The 15,193-nt window shown below is 40.8% G+C and overlaps 1 protein-coding gene across 2 annotated transcripts in view; it reads right to left on the bottom strand.

The window, feature by feature from the left end:
• Positions 1 to 15,193, bottom strand: part of LOC127360122 (leucine-rich repeat and fibronectin type-III domain-containing protein 2) — a 134,423-nt gene that overhangs the window by 20,326 nt on the left and 98,904 nt on the right. The window lies entirely within an intron of this gene.

Here is a 15,193-nt window from a genome sequence, read left to right as displayed (position 1 = left end):
CTTCAATGCTAAAATGAGTTGAAGAGAGACAAAATAATGTCAAAGCCACTATCAGATTGCAAATCAAACTGACTGAAGTTGTTCGTCCCAGCCTCCATCAAGCTGCTGAACTTTAATACTAAATCTTAGTGCAATAGAGAAATGTGCAATAAATATACCAACACTTCAATTCTTACAGTCAGCATTAATAGTTTAATCGAATGTTTTGTAGTCATATTCTGACATTTTTTATGTAAGCAACAAATTGTAGCACTGTGCCCAAGACAAATTTCCCCCTCTGGGACAATAAAGTTAACTATACTCTATCTATTTGCTGTCCAGTAGCAGCCTTGTTTTGTCTAACCAATCAGTGACAGTATAGCAAACATCATCCTGAGTTCCTGGACCATCAGGAAGAACAACTGAAGCACAGGGACCAAAAATATCCTGGTTCTCTCCAGTTCCTCCCAAATGTGAGTCTAATGTGAGCTTAAAAAAAAGATTCCTGGGCTCTAAAAAAGGTTTGAGTAGTGGACAATGGTTATTTAAAGACAGATAAATCAGAAATAACCTGTGCTGTTGTACTCAAGTAATGACTACATTCCTGAATAATTTTTTCCCCCGTGACTGCTCAATAAGGGTGGCTGTAGAGGTGCAGATATGGAACCAGCATACAGTATAACACGATAAACTTGGGGATGAGTCAGTTAGCTGTACAGCTTCAGACAGCTCCCACACAAATTGAGTTTAAAGCTGGCCACATATATAGTTGCAGTGGTGGAAACATTCCTGTATCCGTCACATAACAGCCCTTACTCCTCCTGAGGCAAGTCGCAGGTTCTATGCTATATCAGACATAAGTGGGTAATTGACAAGTCATTGGCTACGCCTCATGCGTTTGCTCCCTTTATCCAGTCAAAGCATCTCACTTGTGTCTCTTATTCATTTATTATTTGGTTGGCTCCCTGCCCGGCACATCACATCACTCTTGACTGCTGAACTTTCCGGCCAGAGCCTCTGAACCTTTCAAGCGTGAGATGGAGCAAGGGGTGAGATACCCAGGGCCAGGATTGTGTATGTGTATGCGTTTTCTCACTATGTGTTCTTGCGTTCTCCATGATGTGTTTGATCTCATGTCTAACAGGAGAATCAAGACTCTGAAACAGAGGAGCCCTGAGGATGAAAGATGGATAAAGATCCTGAAAGTTTATTCATGAGATGATAATGCATTTTTGGTAACTTGACTAAGAATGAATGGAAAGAAAAAGGCTAAATAACATCACATGTAAATGAGACTAATGTCTATATCAATTCTACAACTTAAATACTTGGGTCATTGCTGAAAAAAAATAATAAACTATTAAATAAAATTTAAAAAACTAACTCACTGAAAAATTAACATCACTTTTGTGTTATACCTTAAAAAGTGCAGCTTGATTTTGGGGTCTTGAGTACATTTTCATAGTCACAAATTCCAAATTGTACTGTAGTTTTTGATCACTTGAATATGGACTTCAAATTCTGGTATAGGTAAAAGACAGCATAAGATATCTTAAGGCAATAAAGATGTTAAAGGCTCCTTTCTCAATCATCTTATGAGGTTCTACATGAACACATTATCCGAAACCTTAAATTTTCACCAATCACAATTCACTCCTTTAGAGAATTTCTTAGCTTTTTGCCTTTATTTTAATAATGGATGATATACCAGAAAATGGCTGAGTGAAAATCCCTTGGCCACCATCATGAGGCTTAAAATGCATTGTGTACCAAATGCAATCTTTATAGAAAAATCAGATAATAAACAATAAATCAATCCAATTACCCAAACTGTTGGGACTGCAGAGAAGTGTTCTAATTTGACTTGATTTATTTTCCTAAACAGTATTCCTTTCCTTTAAAAATAGTTCATCCTTATCATAGAGGGGTTTGTATTAAACAAGACAAATAACACTGACCACAGACTTTACTAGTAAAAAGCTTATAATAGAGTTTTATGAATTGGGATTCTGGGACATCTAAGTGTGGTCGATGGAGCCATAGAATAGAAATAATATACCCAGCCAGTCTGGCACTCCTTTCTCCAATACCATTATAGCAAAGACACAATCAATCTATGGCCCATGATGCACATTCCCATGTGAGGCTTAAAATGGATATGATTATAGCAATTAGGTATGTCTGACTTTATCCCTGGAGTCACATTTGCAATTAATTGCAGAATGACAAATAATGTTAGTCTCTATACCCAACCCCCACAACCTGAGGTCAGACAGAAAATTAAGCTAGTGAAAAGGTGTAACAGGGGAGATATTTCCATTAAGAGGGGGCATGTATGCTATTCAACAAAGTAGGCCTAGGAGTTAAATTAATATACAGATGTTGCAGATGAGGTAAAGCAATTAATTCCAAAACTTCCTAGAAAGAGATTTCAGCTGTGATAAACTGCAGCCTGTGGCTTAGATTATCTATTCACAATCAGTAAGTGAAGGAGAGCATGTTCCAGCTAGACATGAGTTGCCAGAAGCTGAAGCAGTATCTGGAAGATCAACAGAAAAACATAACTTAAGTTCATATCTTTGTAATAATAAAGTCTAGCTATTTTTCCACCTGCAAGCTGTGACAGAATGCGATAAATAGGCCACTCTTGAAGCTGTACTAATCAATATTTTTGATTTTTTTTATGTCTATTGTGAAAGGTAAGCTGTCCTACTAGTGACAAACCCACAACAAGTTATCAGAAACTACACAGTCTTAGTTCTACAGAGCCTTTTTAGGTCATTGTTTTGGTTTCCTGCCTCCAAACCACTGTTGTCTGCATGCCATCTGACCAGCATCAGCTACCGCTAGCAACTACCAAGTGGGCATATTGGAGCATATCGTAGAGACCAAAACAGAGTGAAAAGGAGAGTAAATATTGGACTTACTGACTTTAGAGTAAATTAATGTTGCTTTGTGTCTGCTGGATGTATGAATAATTGCCTGTATAATTAAAAATGGATGTAGACTCTGTGACATCACCAATAGGTTTCTGAAGAGCCGTTGTGAAGATCAGTGTAGTTGGCTCTTGCCATTTCCATCTTGACTCCACCGACTCCCTGCTAATCGGAAAAATGATCAAAGATGTGGCACATGGGTAGAGCTGAGGTGGTCTGAATGAAGCCTAGTTAATGAAATCAGCCACCTGTGACAGCACCCACAAGTTACGCAAGTCATGCCCAAAATTATGCATAACTTTAAGCCTTGATAAACAGGTGAATTATACAAAAATTCACCCATTGCACAGTTGTACAATGAAGAAAGTAGCTATAGAGACCAAACCTGTTTTTTTTACCAGGCTGTAAACATGTTTATTTCTGTTGTAAAATGTTGTATTTTAACATGGGGGCCTGATGGAGATTGACTTACTTCTGGAGCCAGCCTCAAGTGACTGTTTAAGGAACTGCATTTTTTGTTACTTGTGTTTTGGCTTCATTTGCTACCCACTGATAAATAGACCACTTTTAAAGCTGAAATCACTGTATTTTTTAATTCTTCAAATGACAAGCCCACAGACAATCACCAGCTGTGTAGAACCTTTCAGTTCTACTGAGCGTTTTAGCTTTTTTCAGCTCATTGTTTTGGTTTTCCACTCCCAACTTTGCCCTTATCAACCTAACTTCCAGCCACAGAAGGGAGCTGTTATGAGCAAAAGAGCTCATATAAACCAACCGCATACAACCAAACCAGCACCAACTAGTTGTTTTTTAGAAACTGGTGAGATGGTGAGCTGTGTTTTCAGCTTGTTCTGCTGCTGCCAAGTGGCCACAGAAATCAGTTAATGCAGCTTTAAGATTTGCTGCAGCTTGTGAGGAAATCACAAAAGAACAAATAATTACGCTTATAAGACATTTTTTACTGGAAGGCACAGGCGTTCACTGTGTTTGTGGTCTAAATCTATTGTATAGTACTTTTTTCTACACGGTCCTTAAGACACAGTGAAAAAACCTTGCCCAATGGTCTCCCTGGACGACCAAAAAAAAAAATAAAAAAAAACATCTCAGAAGGAATAGCACCAGCTCACTCCGCTCTCTTATCAGAGGCTGCCAGATGCCAGCCCACAACACCATCCCACACACAGCCTGAAGGTGCACCGCAACACGAAGCCATTGCAATGGGGAGGGAGAGCGAGGGAGAGAGTGAGATACAGTAGAGGGAGAGGAAGAGGGAAAAAGAGACGTGTAGCCTGGGAACATTCAGAGGGAAAAGTGGTTCACCGTGCGGAGGAGGGTCGATTGGAGCCGAGGGAGGCTGGGGAAAAAAAGTGGATCGCTAGCGTCAAAGACCAGTCTCTTTTTCCCCCCACCATGCCTGAGAGGCTAGAGACGAAAGAAAGGAGAGACAACTTTAGATGGGTTCTGACAGAGTGTGAGAGTCTGTTACTGTGGAAAAGGAGAAAAAAACCCTGTGGTTTACGATTGTTCCCACGGCAGCTTTGTGGCAACAGTAAAGATGATGCAAATCACTTGTGAGTAACAAGCTCCATCCATCACCCTTGTTCCAGCTCCAACGTACAGCACAGGCCCTGCAGCAAAGCCAACCATGCACACATTGTATGCAAAAGGCCACAGGCAGTCTTTCACTGTGGGTGGAAGCTTTCCAAATTTCATAAAGACAGAAAACCTTTTACCAGAGCGAGATACACTGTCTGATCAAGCCATCTGTGATTAGATTTTGACAGGCTGCTGAAAGAGCACTGGTTGACAGCCCCAAAATTCAATTTTGTTTCACTTTCTCATGTGCTCTTAAAGACAACTAGCTGTGGTGACATTCAGATACACACAAGATGGCTGGCAGCCGCACACCGCCGTAACTTACTTTTCAGGCTGCCAGTGAAAGCTGATTACCAGAGCCAGTCATCCTTCAAACAAACAGCAGAGAGCTAGCAGAGCACGTGAGCGTAACATTTGAGACTGAGAGACAGGGTTAGACAAGAAGGCGTCATGAGAGGCACTGAGACTTGTACTAAAACATAATTCTAGCATGGAAAGTGACAGCAAAAGAAGGTGTTTAATGTAGAGGTCTGAGGGGCCAAAGTGAAGAGACAAAACAGGTGGAAAAATGAGCCTAGGGTTGATTGATGATGAATTGTATAAAATGTGAGCTAACAGTGAGAAATGCTCTGAGAAGCCAATGTAATGTGTGTTTTGTCTAACCAACACTCCAAAAGCAAAATATATTTAAAAGTTATAATGATATAAGATACAGAAATCAGCATAACCAAAAGCCAAACCAGTAAATGTTTGGCATTTTTTGAATCGATGAATCCCTGCAGATTAATTTTCTGTCAGTCCACTAATCACATTTCAGTCAGCCAATGTAGAATATGTAAGGCATTAATATTTAACGTCCACACTCTGACCTCGCCACTAACCACAAGGAAACACCGAGCTCAGCACTGCAGGGAGTGACGGGAGTAGACCTGCAGGCATGGTGGGAGAAGAGTGAGCAGAGCACTGATAAGTACACCGCATTAATGAAAAGGGTGCATAATGTCGCAGATAGTAGAGTGTGTGCAGTGGCTGACTCGGGTTGACTGGCCGAGCTAGCTTGCAGGCTTTATTTAAGGTTTCACTGGTGGTTAATGTAGTGCTAATGAAAGTGTGTTCAGACATATTTTAAAAAAGATGTCAGACATTTATATAAAAATTCAGTGGAAACACACACGTGGAAGGGGGCAGACAAGTATGCAAAAATGAGGCGAAGGTGCGTCTGCAAGTTGAAAATGTTAGACAAATAGAGACAAAAGAAAAACTGGGTTCAATAAATGAAAATCAGCATAACCTCGGATTTGAGAAGATTTGGACAACAATGGAGCTCTGTGGCAGGGACGAGTAAGATACAGTATATCCGACTTTGGCTACACAGACAGTAACTGTTAGTAAGATCAATTCATTAATGATCTTTTCATGAGAATAATTGACAATAACAAAAACATAAAATATTTGCTAATAATACATTTTCCAAAATCCTAAAGACTGAATTCCCCTTACATCCTTTAAAGCACAATATATTAATATAATATTCTAAATATGAAGACACTGTGTTTCTAAATAGATATTTTTAGTCAGTGTTCCACTAGAGACTAGGCAGTCAGAAAGTAATTGCATGAGGAAAATAACACAGCCATGTGTAATTCAAAGTTTATCCAAAATTACAAACTCTAAGGTGGTAAACTCCACCCATCTGCCACTCCAAGTAGGATAAAACAAACAGCAAGAACTGCTAGCTAATACAAATTTAACCCAGGTCTGTCCACAGACTGAGAGAGCGCTAACAGAGGCAGTGTCAGATATGATAGTGGGTGATTAGTCTCCATTTGCACTGTGCGAATACTCATAGGTCCAAGATGCATGTGTGTGTGTGTGTGTGTGTTTATGCAAGATACTGTCAATATGGGGGACTGTTATATAATTCATATTGCAGGTGTTAAAGAGCTTAAGCTTCTTGAATGAGAGACAAGCAGCTTTGAAATAGGGCCCCTCATATACAGTGCGCCTGCATGTTCACAAAATGGCTGACAGGAAGAAGTCATTGAGGAGAAATATGCCCAGGACCGGGACACACAATGGGAAGAGAATATTGTGTGAAGGGCACAAAACCAATCAGCAGGCTATCAGCCAGGAACATGTCTGATGTGAGGTTTCCCTTGTGGACAGAATGCACTATGTTTCAAATTTGTTTGAAGATGAGCTGGTAGTGGAGATTCAAATCAAATCAAAATAATCTGCATGTGACTCAGTCAGCCAATATCCCGGTTACAATAATAGGATTAACTTTTGTTTCCTACTCAATACGTGATTTGCTTTCAAAGCCTGATAAGGGTCCCTTTTAATTAGTTTCAGAAATTTTGATAATAAAAGAACTCAAAGTGGTGTACTTCTGAAGCAGTCAGTGATTTGGAGATACTGAATGCTCCCTTTGATGTGAGATGCACTTTGCTGCATATTCTGTACAGTAAACACCCCTGTCACAGAGCAGATGCTGCTGCCTCTCTTTGTCATACATCTGGCCTAAAGACAAGAAAAAAGATCTCCCATCAGCAGAGGCTTGTACAACAAAGGCAGCTGGTAATTTATAGTGCTTAGTGAACCCCTTTAGTGCATGTTGAGGCCACTGAAGCCGTACACTGAAGCCTCTGCTTTCCTCTGATCTCTGTGGGCTTCAGTCACCCACTGGTGATACTGGGGAAATGGTTGTTATAAAACTGTGCAAGTATAAGACTGTGAAAACACATATTTAGAACATCCAAAGGTTGTATTAGACATCATGACTTTCTCCACAAGCTATCCAGAGCCGCTGAAGCTACGATGCCTGTGTGTTTCGTCACACGATCAACGGGTTGTGCTCCTTCTTTCACTGCCCGGCTGATTAAAGGGTCGCTGGATGAAACACATCAAGTAAGATAACGTTACAAGAAGGGAATATGAAGTTCACTGACCCTTGCCTCTGACTGGCAAGTGTTTGTTGCCTTCATTGGATTGGTTGGTTAGGTTAGGTTTAGGCACGAGGAGTGAGATGGTTGGGGTTAGAAAAATATAAAACTCTGTATCCATTGTATTCTAACAAGGACATTTTCAGCAAACAGCCAAAGGGTTAGGGTTATGTTGTGGTTAGGGTAGTGCTGCATTAGGGTACCGGCACCGTTTTTGGTCCCATTCAGGAAAGTGTGAAAAACTTGTACTTGTACTATGACAAACTGTGACTTTCTTAATTGACAAACATCATGTGTATAACTCATGGTCCAATTCAACACATGATAAAGTCTCTCCCCTATCGTACATATTTTTTTCCCAAACTACGGTCCCACGGGGGACAGGAGGGAAGGACTTTGCCTCTCTATTTTAGAGCAGAATGTGCAAGAATACTAACTCCTCAGTTACCATATTAATTATGAATGTGAATGCTACTGTATATATCTGCATTTTGCTTCTTGCTTCATGCTGTAATAATCTGAGCCACTTGATAGGCTCTGTGGTCATTGGGCTGTACTGACCAGAGACAGCCAGCCATTCGAGTCCATTGATTGAAACATAACAGTCAAGAGGTGTGTGAGAGAGAACAGTGTATGTACTGTCCAACTCTGCCTGGTGGGGCTGCAGGCTCCTAAAATCCATTTATCGATCCTCGTTGGCTGCTCACTGCTTCCTTTGACAAGATAGGATCCTCAGAAGGACGTCACTGATGCACTGTACACACTTCAAAAATCCTATACCTTTACACCCAGTCCACCATAGGAGAAAATGTAACAGGTTAAGCTTGTTGTGTTCTCTACTCCAGTGGCTCTAAACCTGTTCTGTAAGATGTACAGCCCAGTCCGATAAACTCAAGTACCCCATAATAAACAATTACTGAATGTTTAGTTCAGTTTGGTCCAGTAATCACATGGAGGGGCAAAAGCAGGATGTGCCAACCATTTATCCATTACTCTAATTATTTCAATTATTTATTAATTATGTTTTAGCTTACTATTTTATCTCCTCTGCTCTCTTGGTACCTAGTTTCCATGCACTCTTAATTGCAATTAAAACACCTCAATTCATTGTCATAGCTGACCTAATTTGTGGATGTATTTAATTTTTTATTCAAATCATTAATTCAGTTTTTTCAAATTAGCCAAGAACCCCTGGCTGGGAATCACTACTCTAGTCTTTCTTTGCTTAGCTTTATGTAATTTTACACTTTAGGAGTGGTTACAGTTAGCCTTAAGATGTAATGACAATGCATGTAATGGTATGATGTAAATTGATGGTCTAGAAAAGACTCTTTTTCATTCTGCATCCTTGATTCCGATCACTCCCACCCCAACCATGTTAACCATGTTATATTTCGAAAATCTATGAAGAAAACCTGTTGAGAAAATAAGACTCTTGTAGCCCTTGCAGATTTTGCTTGAGGCAATGGAATCTACACATAGGTAAAATGATATTGCCCCATGTGATAATATTCAAATAAGATGCTAAAAGGTCAGACAATGGCAGTAACTACCCAGCAGTTTCTTTACCCTATGTTTTAAAGGGTTGAGTTTTGTTCAGAAGTGGTACTGCATTGCTTCAAAACACAAAAATGCATAATTTTCACTTTCACAGTTAGCCATAAATTTACACAGACATGCCCTTAATAATTTGTTTGCATACACTGCCTGGAAGGCTGAATGTGTAATATGAAGTAGAGCAGAATACAGTGGTAGTTAAAACAGCTACTATATTGTAGGACCAACCATACATGGTTGTGGATCCGATTTTGTAGTCCTTTCTAACACACGTGCCTTCATAGCAACCGATTTAACTTGTGCCTGTAAAGGAAGGAAAGGAAGTCTTCTTTTTCATGTGACCGCTTATGTTAGCTTCCCTCTTAGACTTATTTTTAGCTGTATCTATGCATTCAGAGATCTCTAATGTGTTCTCACAATATAATAAGGTGTTCGGCTTGAAAACGTAGATGAATGCATCAGCAGTGTCAAATCTCAATATGCAGTGATAAACAAATTTAAACCACTCCACCATCATCTCCGTCCATACGTCATCATCTGTGTCACTGGCAGAGTTTTGTATACAAGGCACTCTGAGCAGCTTCCATCATGCCTCTCTATTTTAGAGTTCATCCTGCAATTATTATCTCAGATCACAAGACTGTTCTGCTGTCTGTTCCTACAGACAGTGATAGAAAATAGTCTCCAAGTCTTCTACTCCAGACAATTCAAATGAACGAATTGAATATAACATATTCCAAAATTCTGTTAAAAAAACTTCTCTGTTCTTAGCTTACTTTTAGGATTATTTTAGTATTGTTTTCTGTTTTTAAGTTGTTTTTTTTTTTTTAAATCTGTTGGCTGAATTTGTATTGTTTTGTCTGAAACCTTTTATGTTGCTGTCTTGGCAAGATCTCTCTCGCAAAAGAGGTTTCTAATCTCTGTGGGACTTGCCTCGGTTAATAAAAGTTAAATTAAGGAAAGAAATCGAGTGGTGAAATTCAACAGAAAAGCGTGACATGACCATTAAATGATGTTTACATGTGTTCTTAAAAAGACATTTCAATTTGATCCCTGTTCTGAACATCCATAGTCTGTTTGGCTGATATAGACAGATGGACCCTGGACCTATCTTGGACTAACATCACATCTTAAAGTGGACCTGGAGTGACTGTAATTTCATCCTGCACTCATCCTGAAAACAATGAGGGATTCCCACACACTGACTCACTTACTGCTAGTATTACATTAACACAACGTTTCGGCCTATACGACTGCTGAAGGTTGCACAGAATGTTTGTATAAAGTGAAAAGACAGGCTATTATACAAAAGCTTATTGGGTTAAGAATTAAAATGAAGTTGGTTTAAAGTTAATGATTATCTGAAAAGCTAATTTGGCTATTGTGATCTTTTGAGACTGTCCCTAAATTCAGATCATCACTTCTCATTTACCATAGAATCGCTGCCGGTGCCAGACTTCGGTATCTGAGGTGAAAATAAAAGCTGTAAATATCAATATCAATATCTAACTTTTAAAACAGCTCTATGGCATAAGGCATGCTGCTTTAGATATTGGAGTAATTCAGGTGAGATCTGTACAGCGTGAACAAGAACTGTCGATACTGAAGAACAGGATGGAATCTGATGACCACGAGCCAAGATCTGAAGATCTTCTGATACGACTTCTATATGGATTTATGGAGGTTTATCTTTGATGGACATCGGAGCTGCTGATGCCACTGCAAAGAGTGAAGATGGTGTGTAGCTTTAACGTCTGTGTGTTTCGATTTGATTTCAATGTTGTTGCGACTCAGTGCTGCGTTTGTGGCAAATTGTGTCAATTCATGACAGGTCAATGGGGTGGGGAATATTACTGCAACAATTCGGAAGCCTTTTGCTCAGAGCTTAGAATAATGTGTTCGTATTTGTTTACACCCAGAGCTGCAAGATAATGTACAATTAATCTTACCTTTCTAAGTGGATCAAGATAAAGAATGTGATAATTATGTTCTTCAGCAGAAAAACAGAAAAATGTCTTGATATAAGAGGCTTCTCACCACCTCAAACCTGAGCTATATTTTAATGAAAAGCCACAGTTCTACCTTTCCTTTACACAGCCTATTACTACAGTCGCAGGTATTCCAAGTGCTCATGTTTCCTTCTGCAAACAAGTGAAACCACATTCTGGAGGATAACAGAGGACCTTGCGCTGATGAATCCCCCTCAAAACATTTCCAAGGCATGAAAATAATGCTGATGTCATGATGCAACGAGAGGCAATGTCATGTGCTCTGCTAAAAGATTCCTATCCTCATAGCTTGCCTGCAAAGTGACACAGCTAATCATGGATGAGGGAGACAGGTGAGGAACAACATGGCGAAAAAAGAAGAAAACTTCAAAGCACGAACCCACAGTCAGACGGCGTAGGAATATAGATTCGCTCCTACAGGTGAGATTTCAAAAATGGCGTCACAAAAGAGACGGATGAGCCCTTTTCTTGGTGAGATCTAGCTCTTCTGCTTTTTGACTCACTTTGCAAGAGTTCTGCTCTCCGCTCTGCGGCGGAGGCAGCGAGCGAGAAAACACATCAGACAAAAGCACATGGCAGCTGGTGCAGCTTTTTAACAGCATTAGTTCAGCTCCAGCGGGTTTGTCACACCGAATTGGGAGGGGATAGAAAAGTCACGCAGATTTAGTGCAGATCAATGCTCTCCTTTCTCAGGAGTTGTGCATTGTGTGCAACACGGCAGAGCGTTAGAGGTGGCCTAGTTTGCATCGCTTCATATAAGCTTGTTTAGCTGATGGGCTGTTGTTGGGGAGGAGTTGCATTTGTGGACTGTAACTGATTAACTATCATGTGAAATCATTTAACAAAAACACAAAGTAATCCCGAGTTAATAGGCAATTAAGCCAGGCAAATAAAGAAATACATTTATTGTTGTTTCTAGTTGAATACTACAATGATAATGTTAATTTGCATTCAACGAAACAACCTGTCACTGATCAATTAAGAAGATGTGATGAGTGCATGTAGTGAGCAAAGACTGTGGTCGTGATTTCTCCATCACTGGGCTGAGGGATCCCTGCTGGGCTCAAAGGAAGAAAAATATGTGGGAGATATTTGATTCACACTTAAATGATGCATGGATATATCACACTGCCTGGTGCACAGTTACAGCATTTAAATGTCAGGATATATAGAATCACGATGTGGGAGTGTTTACAAAATACCTGCATCACGTTCTCAGCACCTCCACTGAGTTGAAGTGGGCATGATTGTACCAGAGGCTCAGTTTGAACAGCTCGCTGGTGTCCCCTGCTCGAGCTGAACTACAATCAGGCCATTATGGATGTAACTTTTCCTAATTGCTGCTTTGTAATTATGATAATTACACGCGTTGTTACACATAAGACCTAGTGTTAGGTTTCCAGAGGCACTACCAATCAACATATTCATATTAACAATGGCTCACAAGACTGTGCGTTATGTGAAAAGGGCTGCTCGTGGTGACAAAGAAAATTATCACAAGACTCTGTTCATCAGAGCTTTTATGCTTTAAATGCTGTGACCCAGAAAACCAACGCAATTAGCTAAAAAAGGCTCCTTAGAGCAGGGAACACTGTATAATACCTGCCCAATACCGAACAACAGACAAAACATTTTGAGCTGGTGAGCATAGCATTTAGCAGCCAAAGAGCCAGATAGGAGGGGTAGAGACGAAAACCGAGCTAACAAGTTTATGCTGATGTGTAAATACTGTTTACATTACATAACAAAATAATGTATATGGGGTTTTTTTTTGGATAAAAGAGCATTACTACTTAATAATTAATGAGTACTCTTTGGTGTGTGAGGGTTCAATGGGGCAGTCAAGGTGAAATGATATTCAGTCAGAGCCGGTCTTTTTTATTTATTGTTCTCATTCTTATTTTTTGTGTGTTTGTCTTTACATTGTTCCAGTTGTTATTGTTTAATTTACAGTAGAGGTATGTTATGTTGTGCCAGTGTATTTGTCACGGGGGAAGTTTGATTTTATTTAAGCATGCTTTTACTTTGAATTTGCTGTGTTTTTGTCTTATTTATTATTGCATGCTTTTATTTTGAAGTGTGTTTGTGTTACGTTGGTTTTACTTCCCCACCGGAGACATACCTTAATCAAGCATAAGGACTTACACCTGGCACCCAGAGAGGGGAGTGACTGTTCTTGGATAAAAAGGACACTATGGAAGATACCCGAGGGCACGAGGGAGGACACAGAGGGCACGAGGGAGGACACGGAGGTCACAACGGGCCGGACAGCAGGAAGCAGACAGAGAGACAGAGCAGATCATCGCACTGGAAGAGGTCTGAAGAGACACCGGAGCAAACACCGACCGTTAGCGGCTATAATTGGGAGAAGGTAAAACTTCTCCCTCCCGCGTAAGTCCCGTTTCAGACCGGTGTTTGTGTAGTGTGTAATATATAAAGTTGTGCCTTGTTAAAGGACATTGACTGGCCCTGAGTTTCCCTCGACAGGCTGCCGAAGAGCGGAGCCAGGTGAAGAGCAGGTGGTCGCCACCAGAGACCCGCGACTGCCGTTGTTGACCTCCCACTCCATCCGTGCCACATTATTTTAGCTGGGTTTTAGTTGTTTGTGTTCTTTGTTTAGTTTATTTGAAGGTAGAGCTTTTAGTTGTTTTTACTTATTTTAAAATAAATTGTGTTCAACTGTGTTCCACTGGCTGTACTCATTGTTTTAAAAATAACACTGTTTACTGCTCTCCCCCGACATAAAAGAACCTGTTTACCCTAACTTTAATTTGGTGATCCTAAGAGGTCCTAGGCCTCAGTTAAACCTAGGTGGCGTTGTCGGCACTTGTGTTTTAATTTATCCACCCTTAGCACGGCTCACATTTTGGCGTTGTCGGCAGGATCGGGTACAGAGAGCAGTGTGGTGTATTTTAAAACAGTGAATATGATGATGCCTGTATATCCTGGTGCCCCTTGGCTGCCAAAGTTTAAAGGACCAAATTGTGACCTGAAATATCATGACTGGAAGGAGCAAATACAGGGCTTACTTGGAGCGCAAGAGCTAGCAGAGGCCAGAAAAATTGACATTGTGTTGGGTGCGTTAGCTGGGGAAGCCAAACGGCAGGTCAGTGTTTTAGAGGATGACGAAAGGGATAGAGTACGCAAAATCTTTCTGTATTTGGACTCTCTATATGGAGACAGAACCCCCGCCCCCAGTGTTAAGGTCTCAGTTTTTTAGTTGTGTCCAAAGACCAGACGAGACTGTGCCCTCATTCATTCTAAGACTAAGAGAGCTGTATTGCAGGTTGCGGCAACATGACCCTGATGGAACTCCCCTGACACAGTCCTGCGAGACCAGCTGCTGTTGGGGCTGCGTGAAAGTTCCCTGGCTCAGGCCCTGAAGGTCTATGCCCGCCGTAACCCTGATGAAACTTTTTCTGCACTCAGACAGGATGGCGCTGCTGCTTGATACAGAACATGGGAACCCCCAACCGGAGGTAATCTGTGCTTCTGTGTATAAACCAAATGTGCCCTCCTCCATAGGGCCCCCCGGGGGGGGGGCCCTCAAAAAAGGGGTTTTTGGAAGGGTGAAATCTCAGATGGACCGGACTGACCCAGGAACTGTTGCGAGAGATTAAACCGCTCCTTCAACCAGCTGTTATTGCACCACAGCCCCTAATACAGCCCTATAGGGAGCGACAACGATCAGTTTTCCAAAGGAACCCCTTGGATGGGCAAGGTAGGCCCATTTGCCGCCAATGCAGACAAGCCGGCCACATAGCTAGATTTTGTAGGAGGCCAACTACTTCTCGGCAGGCTTTAAACTAACTTTCCCTGCTGCTGAGGTCCGAGGGGCAGGGGTTGAAAGTACAACAGAAGAAAACGGGCCCACTGAAGCATTTATTGGAAGGTGTCCAACTATAGAAAAATTTATAGGGGTTTTTTTTTTGGGGGTTTTTGGACCGGGGGTCCCAGGTCACCTTAATGCAGCAAAGCCTCTTTGAGCAAAAATTTTACTTTTAATATTTTTTTAATAATTTTTTTTTTTTTTTTTTTAGAAGGGACAAGTGGTATTTTTCTTTTAAAAGGTTTTGGCGTTTTAAATTTGGAGCTAGAGGGTGCTAAGATACCTGGAAGAGGAATTGTGATTGTGAAGGATGAACACTGTACACACCCACTCATCATTGGAATG

The sequence above is a fragment of the Dicentrarchus labrax genome, unplaced genomic scaffold (genome assembly GCF_905237075.1).
Source record: "Dicentrarchus labrax unplaced genomic scaffold, dlabrax2021, whole genome shotgun sequence".
NCBI lineage: Eukaryota > Metazoa > Chordata > Actinopteri > Moronidae > Dicentrarchus > Dicentrarchus labrax.
The sequence above is the reverse complement of the archived record's forward strand: the minus strand, read 5'-3'. Positions and strand labels throughout refer to the sequence as shown.